At 42.4% G+C, this 13,861-nt stretch overlaps 1 protein-coding gene across 1 annotated transcript in view; it reads left to right on the forward strand.

Annotated features, from left to right (window-relative positions):
- Positions 1-13,861, forward strand: part of LOC135197055 (calcium load-activated calcium channel-like) — a 68,245-nt gene that overhangs the window by 92 nt on the left and 54,292 nt on the right. Inside the window, exon 1 of the mRNA XM_064223993.1 lies at positions 1-28. This exon is cut by the window's left edge and continues 92 nt beyond it. The gene's annotated coding sequence lies outside the window, so the exon portion shown is untranslated. The remainder of the gene's footprint in view (positions 29-13,861) is intronic.

Here is a 13,861-nt window from a genome sequence, read left to right on the forward strand (position 1 = left end):
ATGGAGTAATGGAATAATTTTAATATCCGTAAGTCAGTATTTAGTTTTTTGTAATATGATAATAACTTCGAACCATTTATTTGGTCTTGTGTGTCTAACAGTGGGCGGAATTGACGAGTCCATAGTTCCACTCAACAGGAATCTGTCAGTACCATAGGTACTAGCCTAGTAGTAGCCTACCTATTTTATTAGAGTAAATAAATGGCGGACTGATGTTGTTTACGAAGTATTCTAATGTAGCTTATGTCTTATTCCGCATATGTAATATTACAATAACTTTCAAACCATTTATTTGGTCTTGTGTGTCTAATCGTGGGCGAAATTGACGAGTCCATAGTTTCACTCACAGGAATCTGTCAGTACCATAGGTACTAGCCTAGTAGTAGCCTACCTATTTTATTAGAGTAATTAAATGGCAGGTTGATGTTGTTTACAAAGTATTCTAATGTAGCTTATGTCTTATTCCGCATTTAATCCATTTTAAATTATTACATGTAATTCTTTGTGTGAAGTAATGTGAATTAAGCTTCCATGGGGTAGCTTAATGAATAACTATCCCATTGGGCAAGATTAACAGCAGCCTAGGTAGATCTAAGCCCTTATACCGCGGCGAACTAGACTATGCCAGTTGACGTTTTTCTATACAGTTTTACCTCCTGAACAAGAATTTAAAGTAATATTTTTTTGGCCAGCTGTAATTAACCTGTAATCTACGGTAAGGGGGACTGATGAGAATGCGGGGTTCTGGGTGGGGTAAAACATTTGGGAGGATTATGCTGTTCAACTCTATCCTACGGTAAGGGGGACCGATGAGAATACAGGGTTTTGGGTGGGGTGAAACACTTGGGGGAAGGGTTTGCTGTGTTATTGTGTTATTTCCTCTTATTTATGACATTTGAAACACAAAATACAAGCTGAAATAAAGCGATAAATAAACCGATAATGGAGCCATTACATAGCCGAAATCCTTTTATTACTACTGCTATTACAACGCTGAACCCTACTACACATGCGCCGTGATATAAGGCAGCTTTTGTTTAAGAAACAAACTTCCTAAGGAGAGAAATGATGGTGGTTTTTGTGGGAGGGGGTTGGTTTACATGTATTTAACCAATCATCTTACATTATTAACCCCACATTGCGATAGGAGGATTTGGGGGGATTCATGCATTGTTACATATATTCCTTTTCCACATCTGTTTTGTAATCGTGTATATTATTTCAAGCTTTTATTTCAGTTCCTTTTATCATAGTATTGTGCACTAACTTGTTTATCAAAATATGTGCACTGACTTGTTCTCACTTCATAATGTTGCCCTATATATCTTACAATATTACGTTACAATTGAGGGCAGGCCCCTGAAAGTCTCCTGAGGGGTGCCACGCTAGAAGGAGGTTTTAGGACGTTTCGAGACCATTCCATCAATGACATGAAAATTGATGGTATTACATTTTTACATTTTAGACATTCCAAATTACACATGCATTTTTTCTCCCTTCTTTTTTTATATTCACCCTTGCATGCCTTTTTGATCCATAACAATTTCTTGATAACATTTTACTTATTGTTATATTTACTTTCATATTATATCATCTTTCTCAAGGGGGTTACGGGATGGCCCCCCCAACCCCCCAGTCTTGTTAATACATTCTACTAGGTTAGGTAAGAATCCTAACCTGTATGTTATGGGGGGGCAGAGCGCCCCTGGTCAGGTAACACGTTCTAAGACTGTTTTTATATAAGGGGGGTACTCCGCCCCCAGTCAGGTAATATGTTCTACTAAGTTAGGTTAGTTTAGTATCCTAACCTATATGTTACACTTCTAAGACTGTTTTTATGTAAGGTGGGTATGGGGGGTCGGAGCCCCCCGGTCAGGTAACATGTTCTACTAGGTTAGGTTAGGTTAGGTTTAGTATCTTAACCTATATATTGCACTTCCAAGATTGCCTTCCTTAAAGGGGGTCTGCCCCCCCCCCATTAGGCAACATGTTTTACTAGGTTAGGTTAGGTTAGTATCCTAACCTATATGTCACACTTCTAAGATGCCTTCCCTAAGGGGGGTTATGGGGGGCAGAGCGCCCCTGGTCAGGTAACACGTTCTACTAGGTTAGGTTGGTTAGGTTAGTATCCTAACCGATAAGTTACTCTTGCTTTAACTTTCTTTCTTGAAGGGAGGGTATGGGGGCGGAGCACCACTAGTCAGGTTACACAATTTTTACAATTCGTCTCAACATTTCTTGTTAAGTTCAATTACTCCTAGAACTGGCCACTCTGATCCTTGAAAATTGATAATATTCTATTCATTATTCACTAAAATGGCCTCTTGACTTGTACTTGTAATTTATACTTAAGTACCAGATGTGTAAAACTGTGTATATATATAATATATGCACGTGTTTGTGCTTTATTTTTCTTTACCGGCGTAAATATTTACCCCCACCCCATCCTCCCTACCCTGTTTCTCACAGCCCCCCCCCCCCCCTCATTGTGTCGACGATAGGCTTGACTTACAAAGGAAGGTGAAGGTGCTTATGTAACATTTAAGGTAAGGTTCCTAATCTTTATGTACATTATTTTGTTACATCAATTATTTTGGTGTTCCTAAGGTTTAGTGCTCTTGATGTTGGTGATATTTATTGGGAATTGTTATTTCACATCATATGCCAGCGTGGCTTTACCAACTCGTACCTGTGCCTTCTTCTCTCAGTACCCCTCCCCCTTTACCGGACAAAAGGCTCCCTGTTGGTTATGTATCCCACACCCCCTACTAGCATTCAAATATGGCAGTTTGTTTACGTTTCTTGGCCCCAAACCAAAACTTCGAAGGTTGTTCAGTCGAAGTAGACTGTGGCAGTTGACGTTTTCCTATGTTATTTTGCTTACTTTACAAGAGTTTAAGGTAATATTTTGCCAGTCGACTGTAACTAATCTATTATTTACCTTTGAACTCTGTACATTGGTACATTGCACCCCTTGTACCTGCATGTTGTCTTCAAAGGTAAGTTGCAGTTTAATTACAGTCGACCGAATAAATATTACTTTAAATTCTTCTTCAGCAGGTAAAATAACATAGGAAAACGTCAACTGCCATAGTCTACTGTATAGCGGAATGCGGGCTTAGAATTACCGCTGCCTATGCTATTCTAGTTACAGTTATTAGGCTGAGTAGTTTTTACACTTGGTTTTATTGCAAGTGGTTTTAGTTTGAATCATAACCTAATAGAAGGACATAGCCTACTAATGTCTTGAAAAAAAAGTACTTCAAACCATACTAATTATATTCAGGAATTGATGATATGAGTTTAATATATTTTAGTGTAGCTATGTTTTGTACATTTTTAATATTCGGTACATTAGGGGGAAACACCGCAGTCGATCCATCATCATCGTGGGGCTCAGCCTTATTCACTCGATATTTAATTGGTAAAACAAGAATACAATTACATCTTTAAGCCATACCATTCAAAGGATTGAAGTTTCGTCAACATAATTTGATATATGAAAGTGGCATGCGAACTAAAATAAGCACATAAGGTCTTAGTAAAATATGTTTTCAAGGGAGTTTTAAAATCCAATGTGGCGGCAACCGCGTGACACGCCACCATCTTTCTCAGCCTTCCCAGCACTCATTCGAACAATGTTAGCGTATATATGTAACGTTTATTGATCTTACTCAAGATTGCAGTTGTAATCACTACAATAAAACAACATTTTGTTGCCTATATTAGTGAAAGTATGAAACTTTTTATTCCTGGGGTCATGGTTTGAACTGAAATTAATTTTTCCCTTGTAATCGGTGGTTTTATCCTCACTGCCATCACAACTGAAACTCCACAGTACTTATTTGAGTGTAATTATACACATTTTGGTCTTAATTCACTCCAAATGCACTTGAACTACGCTACGGTTCCTGGTTCCTAAGCGCTCACTCCACAAACACAGTTACGGGCAGCACATGAGTACACGGTTTATGAGGTGCAAAGCTTTATTCCTTAATTGTTTACTTTACTCATTATTTAGTTTAACTTTACATTGTTACTTCAAAATGTTTATTTAATTCATGTCTATTATTCCTTTTGTTGCAACCAAGTTAACCCTGAAAAATTACACATATTTCTGAAGTACATACGAGCAAACGATGGCAAGATGACTCATCATTGCCAATCTAGTGGAGCTTCACACATACGCCGATGCATTTACAAACTGTTTCCATAAATTCTAGTTGTCATAGTAATGCAGTAATGATAAAATTGCTGTAATATGTATATATACTACAAATAGTTACTGCACGCTAATTTCACTTATTTCCCGGGTTTTGTGTGAGTCTTATACCCAGTTTGGAGAGTAAATACATACCAATTGGCAACACTGATAAACAATTGAGAACGCCTGAGGTACTGTTCACAAGCAAAACTGTTGATATTTGAGTCAGGAATCTAGTTATACTTTTTCAACAACGATATTTTCAAATTAATAATCATGAATATGTAAAAATATTTATGCAATTCATGACTTTATACTGCCGTTTAACTATTTATTTAAATAATTATCTAGTGCACGCTTCTTCTACCAAAAATCGTAGTTTCCTTAAAAAAGTATTGGTTGGAAGTCTGTGTTTACGATTGTTGTGATGAAAGTGCCCCAGCGTCTATGGGTACAAGTGGTGTACGGATTTAGCGCAGGAAATGGGAAGTTTGTTGACACAAGCGACTCCACAAACATTGAGATGGCGTCAATCTTCTAAATATTTATAGTTGTAAGTAAAAATTTTGAAAGCATCATGGAGGCAGTATGCACTGCATATGGCTGCACTTTTCATTACCCTCTGTTTAATCTTAAAATATGGCCTTAATTTCTAACTTTGGAGAAAATGCTTCCTTTGAAATAAGAGTAGAGGTCTCGAGCTGCACCTCTCACCACCAACAACTCATGACTGATGACCATCTCTGGTGTCAGGACGTGTTAAAGTACTTTTTCGGAGGGTGGCCACAAACGCGGTAGTCAGTGGTTCGGCTAGTCCAGTCGGTTGTTTACCCTAATAACTCGTAAACACTAGCCTGGCTTAGGTAATTTGGAGGACCACGGTAGGAAACTGGGAACTTTGGATGAAGGAAAACCCAAAATGATTAAAATACTTAGGTTTAGTAACCTATCTTAACCAATCCTAATCTAAAGTCCTGGAGTCTTACCTGGCTTTTATTTAATTCTTGTCAGATAATCACAGTTTATAGAAAATAAAATTTTAGTTTTGTTCATGAAACTTACCTGTCAGATATATATATAGCTGTATTTTCTGAAGTCCGACAGAATTTCAAAAACTTCCGGCACACGCAGTGGTCGGCCAGGTGGTTAGTACCCATTCCCGTCGCTGGGAGGCGGGTATCAGGAACCATTCCCATTTTCTATTCATAATTTTTCTGTCGCCAGTGCTGGAAACACCTGTTTTCAGTACCTCCATCTTAGGATTTTGGAAACTTCATTGCCGCTAAGTATCCTAATTGTCTTTTGATTTATTTACTTGGATTTGTGGCTAGGCATACGCTATCTTAAATTGATTTGAATTTGATTCATTTTTGCATAAGATATCTGAATCTAGTTAGGCTAGTTTCAGAGGGTGTTGTCTGCAAAGATAGGGTGTGGCTACCGAAAGCTTCGGTAGATCCGCACTTGGTATGCACGAGGGATATGGGTCTTGCTTCTTTGTTGAAAAAGTTAAGTATATCTTAGTTTTACCAGACCACTGAGCTGATTAACAGCTCTCCTAGGGCTGGCCCGAAGGATTAGATATTTTTACGTGGCTAGGAACCAATTGGTCACCTAGCAACGGGACCTACAGCTTATTGTGGGATCCGAACCACACTATATCGAGAAATGAACTTCTATCACCAGAAATAAATTTCTCTGATTCCGCGTTGGCCAAGCCGGGAATCGAATCTGAGACCACCGGATTGGCAGCCCAGCTCGAAAACCACTCGGCCAGCGCGGAACTATGCTTCTTTGTTGAGATTTGTCATGTAAGGAGTGTGAGACTTTGTCTAATTCCGTAAGGAAGACTTATGATTCGTATGTACGCAATTAATCAGTAAACAAAAGTCAGGGTAGTGAACCTGCTAACCTTCCTGTAGACTTTATTTTGCCTAACCCTGTAGTATGGCCTACGGGCTATGAATATGCCTGCGAGAGGTGCTCGCTCTCCTTCATTGTTGTGAAGAGTGCTACTTCTGTAATTGTTACTCCTAACCCTATAGTGTTGCCTTCGGGCCCTAAAACAGTGTCTGTAGAGGGTATTGCCCTTTCTCTAATACTCTATCGATTCGTAACTTAGAATCGAAAGTGCTTGCTTTAGAGAGCAAAAGTGAAGTGGCTAAGTGCAGCGACAGTGCCCCTTGTGTAGTGGAGGGTGCGTCAGATCGGCCTTATTTCGCCTCTAGGCCTGGACCTCTGCTTGACTCCCAGGAACACAGGGAGAGAGCATGTCGAAAGCCGAAGGAAGGTTACAAGGAACCTCCACTGATCTGACATGCCTTCGGCAGACCTGAAGATACTCCCAGGCTGCCAAAGTGCGTGCACGTGCACGAATCCTGAAGGATTGCTTCTCGTCCTCCGAAGCGTCCTCCCCGCGCAGGGGTTGGAGCTTTCGGAAGGACTCGCGCCCCCTAAATAGAAGCTTTATAGAAGAGGAAGCTTCACGTCCTCTCTCCTCTCTCTCGTTATGCGTTTCAGTGAGAAGTAAGAAGGCGAACGTCGCCTGATCACGTGTACGTCTTTCCACCGAGAAATACAAAAAAGAAGTCATAGTAGCAGGACGCTTTTGAGAGCAGACGTCCGAGCTTTCTTACTGTGAGAATAAGAAGGCGTTCCCTCGCCCCTCGTATTCTCACATGATCAACCCTTCTCCTGAGACTGCTTCGTGCAGTCGGATTTCTCTCCAAGATGTATCTCGCTCTTCCCTGAAGGCAGTTTCTCTCGCTTGTTTTTATGCCTGTCAGGAGCGTGACGCTTTTCTGCACGCTTCTTTTGACACTCGGCTTGGACGGGACGCTCGGATGGACGCCAGGCGCGTGGGGGTGCACGCCAAACGCGCACCAGTGGACGCCGAGCGCACGCCAGGTGTGTCGCCTGGCTGAACGTTTCTGTTGAACTCTTCAAGCTCTTGTTTACGATTTGGGCCTAAAGAATTTTTACCTCTACCTTCGGTGATACTTTCTACCTCACCTGCAAAGAATGTGAAGTAAGCAGTGCTTCGGAGGAAGCTTTAAGTGAGCAGACAACTTCGTCTTCGAAACCCAGCAAGACCTCGGGTTTCGTGAATTCAAGAGGTCTCTTTCAATTTATATTGCTTTTCGCAAAGGTGGATGGAGTTAAGGAAAGCTCAAGGGAAGATCTCGTTTGCTCTACCGCAGTCAAGACTTTGCGATAAGGCAGTTACGGGTTATGTAAAAGCTCAATGTCCTCCACGTCATGATGCTCGAAAACGTTCGGTAGGATTCTTGCAAAGGCACTCATCAAGAGGACGCTCTTCAGGAAAGCGCAAGACAGGACTTCCTTTGCCATACTGCCAATAAATTTAGCTTGCAAGCTTTTTAGTCCATCTGAAGGGGCTTTTCAGATGATAGATTTTGTTAGTTCTTAGTTCGGGACTACGCTGCCGAAGTTGAACATCGGGGTCCTACCTGCCGTAAGCCCAGTCTCTTAACAGGATTCTTGCCCCTTCCTCGATTGATACGCGAATCGGAAAAATAATATGCTCGACTTCCTGGATTACGTTTTGTCAATGTCAATTCAGTGACTTTCCCCGATTGACAATATACTATCGTTTTGTCAAGTAAGTCATATACGCTTGCTGTAGTTACCTCTTCGGATGGCAACCGAGAGGTCTATTGTCTATTATTTTAAGGACATTTAATCGTTACTCCCTGCAGCCTTCCAGGAGTTTCCGATTTATCTTTTACTATTGTATGGTAGTGTTATGACGACACAAAAGCACCTCTATATTTAGCGTTTTCTGTTTCGCTTAAATATACCAGCTTGAGAGTCTCTTTCTGCTAAAAAAATAACGGACCCATTTCTTCGTAGAATAGAGTAGCTGGCAACCCAGGCATAACGGTAAGGGACGACGAAAGTAAGCTGCTGTCACTGTCCTCCAGTCCAACCGAGCCAGTATCAGCTCGTTCGCTGTCATCCGCGAAATCTTACATCTCTCTCTCCTGCGGGATTGACTGACTAACCGCATCTCTGCGCTGGCGGTTACGTCTCTCTCTCCTGCGGGTTTGACTGACTAACTGTATCTCTGCCCTACAATCACGGACTTTAGCCTAAGATTGAGGGGATTTATTACATGAATGAATAAACATTGCATTCGTTTTGCCTTACTATGTTCAACAGAGATATCTCTTACTTCTTTCGGTGCTCGTTACTACACGGTATAGGACTATGAGTCTACCGCAACATTGCACTATTATATGCTCCCCTGCTTAGGCAAAGCGCAGCCTTATTAGGGAAGTAAGCATACTCGGTGAGGGAATGGATGAGCATGCTGGGGACCATTTCCTTCCTGAAGAAGTTTGTTTCCCTGAATATACTGCAATTCAGACCTCTACAGTTTTTTCCTACCAGAAAACTGAAATTGTATCCAAGATCTAGGAATGATTCTGAACACCTCTCAGTGCGTCAAGTATCACCTGAGGTGATAGAGAGAAGGTGCCGGAAATCTGGAGAGGGTTTCAGATGTCCTGGAACATAATCTGAAAGAAGTGGAATCAATTCGGTCGTACCCCTCCAGTCCTCCCCTCGAAACGAGTTTTTTGGAACCAGTTGGTCAGATCAACTCGGATATTCCACAGCTCTCTCATATCTTAAGAAGATCTTCTCTCGGTCTCTGTTCGAGTTACAAGAAAGCCTAGCCTTATGTATGAGAACAGGCATAGAACGTACGATCCTCTAGAGGTTCGTTACAGTTGCAAAAGTCCTACGAATCTTCTCGTCGACGCAGCAACTACTGACTTCCGAGTGGAATCTTTGTTTAGAAGTATGTTGAGAGTTGTGGAGACTTTAGGGACGTCCTTTCATTCATCTCTTCGCTATGTTGAGGACGAAGAGGCTTCTTCTTCTCTGCTCCCTTATTCTCGATCCGGGAGCGGTAGCATTACACGCCATCCTATGGTATTGAAAGGGGGTGGATGTTTAGTCTCTTCCCCTTTTTTCAAATGCTTAGGAAATGTAATAAGATGATTTATGACGTCACAGGGAGCGACAATGACGCTGATCGCCCCATGTTGGCCTTCAAGATCCTGGATTCACAGAGGTCACGTCCTTCCTAGTTCACTTTCCAAGGACCTTTTCCGAGAGAGTTGGTCTATTCTAACACGAAAGGAACCTATAAGCTCTCCGCTCCGAGTCTAACTACGTTCAGACTATTGAGATGTTGACAGGAATAAGATTACTGTCTTCCCTTTCTGTCTGAAGAATGGGATAAGCTGGCAGTCACAACTATTAAAGAATACGCAAATATGTTGTTGACGGCCTTTGGGCTCAGAGATTTGCTTCTGTCAAACAACAAAGCCCTTCACGATCTTTGAGTTTGGTGGAATCTCGAAACTCGCTCACCATCTACTTTTTGTCTCACCTGTTTTCTCAGAGTCAGACACTCGTGCGAGATCAGGCGACATTTAGTAGCCCTGAGTTTCTTGTTGACGAAGTCGGTTACGTTGATACACCCCCGATGATCGTGTAACATGAGACCAGGTTGGACTGTCAGGCATTCGTCCTTCGGGACTGAATCGCCTTTTTGCTCTGCGCTCCTTTCTCCTGGCACCAGAAGCTCGAGTCAGGAGTTGCTCATGAGTTGATTCGCTGACGACGTTGGGTTGAGTTGATACACCCCCAAGGTTTGCTTAGCTTGAATCGCCCAGGCAGTCCAGACACTCATCCTTCAGCGAAGAATAGTGCATTATAGTCTTCAGGGTACAGCCTTGCTGTCCTTGATTTGTCTGACTGGTCACCTGGTCGGTCACCTGACTTTAGTACAGACGGACTGACTGTGCATGTCCAGATCGAAGCTTTCTATATGGAACTTAGACGTAGTCTGAAGTTCTTGATGTCAAAGCATTTCGAACCTCTCCTTTCGGTTAACTTATTGCACGTGACCAGAAAGGCCTATTTTCTAACCACTCTAGATACGACATGAGGGTTAGTGAGGTTTTAAGCCATCGTCAGAAGTTTTGGCTTTAGGGAACACAATGCGGTGTGTTCGCTAAACCTTCCGTTGTGGCCTAAGAATGGAAACCCGTCTAGTCCTTGGGCCAGGAATTTGGAATCAAGGGATGGCACAAGGTATTGGGCAAGAGCCAGAGAGAGTCCTGTGCCCTGTCGGGTCTCTCAAGTTTTATCTACATAAAACTAAAAGTCGAAGTCCTTCGGACAATCTGCAGTGTTCCGAAAAAGACCAGACTTGCCCATATCAAAGAACACCCTGGCTTGGCTTTAGTGTTAAGGAGTTCTTTCAAAAAGGCTCCTTCATTGTGTTTGCACAAAGATTTGAAATCTTTTGATCTGAATGCTCACGAGGTGAGGGCGCGGCCTTGGAAGCATTTCAACAGAGCATGGCACTCAGTAACATACTGAGTACCACGTTTTAGCGAAGCAACTCTGTGTTCGCTTCACACTTCCTGCGGGATGTGAAGACGGCATATGAGATCTGCTGCTCGTTAGGGCCATACGTGTCTGCAGACACAATCTTGGGGGCAAGAAGTACCACTCATCCTATCCTGTAGAAAATGGTTAGGAAGAGCTCTTAATTTAGTTATTGAGTCGCCGCCAATGGCGACTTCTTAACTCTTAAGCCTTAGTTAAACACCTTAACTTTGGCTAGGTTGGTCAGGTGGTGATATATATAATATATAATATAATATATATATATATATATATATATATATATATATATATATATATATATATATATTATTTATATGTATATATATATATATGTATATTTAATTTATTTATTTATTATTTGTTTTAACTTCTTAGCCCTCATGGTATGGTCAATATGGTCTAGTTATATTGTGGTCACGCCCCCGTTGACAGATCATCTGGAGTGCACCAGCTATATAGGTCTCTACCTCGCTGGCAACTCTAGTAAAGCAGAAGCAGACTTGGGTGACAGTAATCACGAAGTCAGCTATGCTAACAGGTGGGACCAAGATGTAAATCATCTGCATGCATTTGTTTCCCAAAATCCTTCTATTCTGTCCCTTCCCACCTCCAACGGTGGGATTCAGCTATATATATATCTGACAGGTAAGTTTCATGAACAAAATGATATTATGATACAATAAGTTTGTTCATACTTACCTGGCAGATATATATAATCAAGTACCCACCCACCCTCCCCACCCCCCTCAGGGGACAGTGGAAATAAAATTATGAATAGAAAATGGGAATGGTTCCTGATACCCGCCTCCCAGCGGCGGGAATGGGTACTATCCACCTGGCTGACCACTGCGTGTGCCGGAAGTTTTTGAAATTCTGTCGGACTTCAGAAAATACAGCTATATATATATCTGCTAGGTAAGTATGAACAAACTTTATTGTATCATAACAATATCATATTCAGAAAGAGCATTGAGACAGGAAAGTAGCCAAGAAATGGGTGGAAGGTATCATTGAATGCTTCTGAACCACCAGAAAAAGGCGCCTCAGTGGCATGATCAATAAGGTCTTGGCCTGCCTCTTCGGGGGACACGAGTTCAATTCCCAGGCATTTCATTGAGGTGTGATATAAGTTCACTCTCGACGTGGTGCAGAAGACTCGTAAAGCTGTTGGTCCCATTGCTGAATAACCACTGGTTCCATGCAATGTAAAAACACCATACAAACAAACGAACCACCAGAAATGTTTATTGAAGTTAGTTTGCCTTTATTTGCCTTTAAGCAAGATTTATGAATATGTTATGCACCAAATTCATATCATGATCGTAATTATGTTGATTATGAGGAAGAGTTCTCAATACTAAGATTTGCATACTACCAAATACAGTGGTACCTCGAGATACGAAAGGCTCAACTTACGAAAAACTCGAGATACGAAAGCAAATACGAAGACTTTTGTGGCTCTACATACGAAAATTGTTCAAGATACGAAAGGTTGTTGCTGTTAAGTCCGAGATTCGCCCGGACTTCCGATAACAATTTTAAAACTCGCGCGCCGCCAACTGAGTAGACTCGCCACCATCCTCCCGCTCTCCCATTACTTCCTGATGCTAGTCACCGCCATAAGATCCTGCTCTCCTATTGGTCAGCATCTCTCCCATCATGCATCTACGTAGCGGCGTGCTTCTTCGGCCACTTCGTGGCATCATCGGTATCGTAAGCACGCGGAATTCATTCATTCTATACGATTTTGTTTATTATCGTAAATTTGTTAGTGATTTCGTTGTAGTACCACTTTATTGTGTTGTGTGAGAACTTTACTTCATACGTATACGTACTACATAACTTAATTACGCATAGTATATACGTAGTCATGGGTCCCAAGAAAGTTGAAGTAGGAAAGAAGAGGATGCTTTCTTTGGAGACGAAGATGGAGATCATTAAAAAATATGAAGCTGGTATGCGGTTGAGTGTTATTTCCAAGGAATACGGCCGAAATCCATCAACAATAGGCACCATCCTTAAGCAGAAGGATGTCATCAAAGCAGCTGCACCTTCCAAGGGCGTCACTATTTTGTCCAGCAAGAGGAGCCACGTGCACGATGAGATGGAAAGGCTGCTTCTTGTCTAGATAAAAGACAAAGAAATTGCTGGCGATACGATAACGGAGATGGCAATCTGCCACAAGGCAGATTTGATTGCCCAGGCCAAAGACGACAGAGGAGAAGGGACATCGATGCCAACCCCAGAGTCCAAGGCTTCTCATGGGTGGTTCAAAAAATTCCGTAAACGGACTGGCATCCATTCGGTGGTGCAGCATGGGGAGGCGGCCAGCTCGGACACGAAAGCGGCCGAAGCCTTTATTAAGACATTCGAAGAGATGACACTCAATGAAGGTTACAGTTCTCTTCAAGTCTTCAACTGTGATGAGACTGGCCTTTTTGGGGAAAAAATGCCTCGTCGGACGTACATCACGCAGGAGGAGAATAAGCTACCCGGGCATAAGCCTATGAAAGACAGGCTTGCGCTCGCACTTTGTTCGAACGCCAGTGGGGATTGCAAGGTGAAGCCCCTACTTGTGTATCATTCGGAGACTCCTCGAGCCTTCAAGGCCCACAAAGTGCTTAAGGAGAAGCTTCCAGTGATGTGGAGGGCTAATGCGAAAGCCTGGGTAACGAGACTTTTGTTCACCGAGTGGGTAAATCTGTGTTTTGGCCCGACAGTGAAGAAATTCTTGGAAGAGAAGCGCCTCCCTCTGAAATGTCTACTGGTGTTGGACAATGCCCCTGCTCACCCTCCTGGCCTCGAGGAGATATCCTAGCGGAGTATTCGTTTATCAAGGTTCCTTATCTTCCGCCTAACACCACCCCTCTCCTCCAGCCCATGGACCAGCAAGTGATGTCGAACTTCAAGAAGCTGTATACGAAACATCTTTTCAAGAGATGTTTTGACATCACCGATACCACAGACCTCACCTTGCGTGAATTTTGGAAGGAGCATTTCGATTTTGTGATATGTATCCAACTCATCGACCAAGCTTGGCAGGAGGTTTCGAGGCGAACCTTGAATTCTTGTGGAGGAAACTCTGGCCGTATCCGCCCAAGACTTCGAGGGATTTGACGTGGGCGAAGCTGGTGCTGCAGATTCAGGAACAGTTGACGATCCTGAAACTGTTTCGCAACCAGATCTTCACGAGATCGTTTCACTCGG

The sequence above is a fragment of the Macrobrachium nipponense genome, chromosome 18, assembly GCF_015104395.2.
Source record: "Macrobrachium nipponense isolate FS-2020 chromosome 18, ASM1510439v2, whole genome shotgun sequence".
Lineage (NCBI taxonomy): Eukaryota > Metazoa > Arthropoda > Malacostraca > Decapoda > Palaemonidae > Macrobrachium > Macrobrachium nipponense.